The sequence below is a fragment of the Morone saxatilis genome, unplaced genomic scaffold (genome assembly GCF_004916995.1).
Source record: "Morone saxatilis isolate NCDOM2014 unplaced genomic scaffold, NCSU_SB_2.0 Contig9, whole genome shotgun sequence".
Lineage (NCBI taxonomy): Eukaryota > Metazoa > Chordata > Actinopteri > Moronidae > Morone > Morone saxatilis.
In genome coordinates this window covers 133,951-136,816 of record NW_023340268.1, presented here as the reverse complement: position 1 = coordinate 136,816, position 2,866 = coordinate 133,951, and positions in this window count along the sequence as shown.

The following is a 2,866-nucleotide window of genomic DNA, read 5'->3' as shown; positions in this document are numbered from 1 at the left end:
CCACTCAGCCCATCACTTTTCAACCTTTTTATTGAACCTCTGGCCCAGGCTATCAGGGAGGAGTCAGCTCTGGAGGGTATTTCCATAGAGGGAGTAGAAAACAAAATTTGCGTGCTTATAACACTTAAAAATCCTGAATATGGAGTCTCACTGCTGATGAAGATCCTCGGGAACTATGGGAGATTCTCAGGTTACAAATTGAACAAGCAGAAAACTCAAGTTTTAGCCTTTAATTTTTCCCCTTCTCCAAAGCTGATGGAGGAACATCAGTTTCATTGGCATCAGCAGCACATTAAATATCTGGGAGTCCTTCTTATGAAGGACATGTCACAGCTGTTTGAAGTTAATTATAAACGGGTTAACAGGAAAGTGTATGATGACTTGGATAGGTGGGGCTTGCTCCCCCCCGACCTTGGTGGCAGAATAAGGACAATTAAAATTAACATTCTTCCAAGATTATTATACCTATTCACAGCACTTCCAGTGGAGGTGCCTCTTAAACAGTTTAGGGAATGGGACAAACACCTGTCAAGAAGGAATAATAAAAAACCCAGAGTGAGATACTCAACATTACAGCTGCCGGAGGGTGGGGGGGGCATGGCCCTACCCTGTTTTAGAGATTACTACCTGTCTGCTCAGCTGAGACCTCTTGTGTGCTGGTGTAATCCGGCATATGAGGCTAGATGGAAAGACATTGAGCTGTCTTTAATGGACATACCTATACAGTCAGTACTGGGTTGCACCAGCATAGTTAACAAGGCTCTCCAGCTTCAAAATCAGTTTGTAGCTTTCTCTATGAGGGTATGGTTGGAGGTGATGAAGAGATTTCAGCTACACGGAGAGACAAGATTATTGAGCTGGCCGGCATATGATCCACAGTTCCTTCCAGCGTCACAGGTACAGACAATGGGCTAAGCGAGGTATTACTGCCTTCTGCCGAATATTAACAAATGAAATATTTAATAGCTTTGAGGACTTATGCCGGCGTATGAGCTGGGCAAAGAGGACTTCTACCGGTACCTACAGATTCAACACTTTCTTTTAAAGGAAATAAGGCCCTCTGATCCTACTGAGCCCTCAAGAATAACCCAGATACTTATTGATGCTTATTGACCCAGTCTACTTCTACTAACTCCTTGTTTTGGAGGGATTTATGTTGGAAAAATCTCATTCGTTATCTTATTAACCCCAACCAAAAATCCAAATTTAGTGGGTCTCAGTGCTCCTGCTGGAGGGAGTGTGGATCAGTTTCAGCAGATCATGCTCACATTTTCTGGTCATGCCCTTATGTTGTGCCTTTCTGGAAAGAAGTGGGCCGATTGGTCTCAGAGATCCTGGATCTGAGATTTGACTTTTCTTTTACCTCAATGTACCTTGGACATATTCCTAAGGATCTTAATAAGAGTGACTCATACCTTTTGAAGATCTTTCTGGCCGCCAGTAAAAAGGCGATTACAAAATGCTGGCTCCAGAGGAACCCTCCTACCATCACCCTTCTTATCAATATAATCAACTCTATACGCATTATGGAGAAAATTACTTTCACTATTCGATTACAAAAGAAGAAGGGAGACAAATATTGGAAAAAAAGGGGACTGTTACAACCATGTAGATCTATGTATATGTGTACTGTATTTTTTTATTTTTCTAACTAGACCTTTCAATGACCTGTACTTGTACTTTTTCTTTTGGCTTATCCTTACTTTGTATATGTAAAAATTCCAGTTATTGACAGTTCTTAACTCAGTCCAATAAACTGGACTGGGTTAAGAACTGTCAAAAGCCAAAGCTGTCTCTATTTTCTGAGGAGGCTGAGGTCTTTCAACATCTGCAGGACCATGCTGAGGATGTTCTGTGAGTCTGTGGTGGTCAGTGCTATCCTGTCTGCGGTTGTCTGCTGGGGCAGCAGGTTGAGGGTAGCGGACTGTAAGACTCTGATCCACAAGGCCAGTGACGCTGTGGGAGTGGATGTGGACTCTTTGACAGCAGTATCAGATAGGAGGATGCTTCATACCATGTTGGACAATGTCTCCCACCCACTCCACAATGAACTGGTCAAACACAGGAAGACTCTCAGTGCGAGACTCATTCCACTGAGCTGAACCACAGAGAGACACAGAAAGTCAGTGGCCATTAAACTCTTTAACTCCTCCCTCAGAGAGTCTTTGTTATTAAACTAACTTAAATATTAACCTGATCAATGTGCAGTACTCAATATTAACATTACCAGTACTATTATTTATTACTATTTACTGTTAATCAATTACACTTCTATATTATATTATATACTGTAGCACAATAATAACAAAATAATAATTTTGACCATTACAATATGTATTAAATTACAATATCAAACAATATCTACTAAAAATAAAGTGGAAATATACATATGTATATATATTTCTTATATTTTTGTATTTATATTGTGTTAGATATTGTAATATAATTAATTATTATTTTTATTTCTATTTCTTTAATGTCTTGTGTGATCTTCCTAGGGATCAATAAAGTACTTCAGCAAACTGCAATGACCCTGTGTCTTTCTCTCAGTTCACAATTGTAGATTTATTGAGTGAAGAGAAACTTTACAAACTGTGTGAAACGCTACAACAGATTGTTTATTATTTCTTGTAAAGTTATTTACTGGACGGCGGTCCAACGTCCTCGTCCACTGTGAGAGACTGATAAAGGTAATAATGAACACTGACCAACAACAGTTTGAGTACAGTCCTACAGAGCGGTATGGAAGCGTATTGCATTCACTTATTATTTTATGGTTGGTTTTTCTGAGTAATTTTTTTCTGATTTTCTGAATTTTTTTCTGAACAATAGACGCATTCAATCCTTTATTGAGAGCTCGATTTAA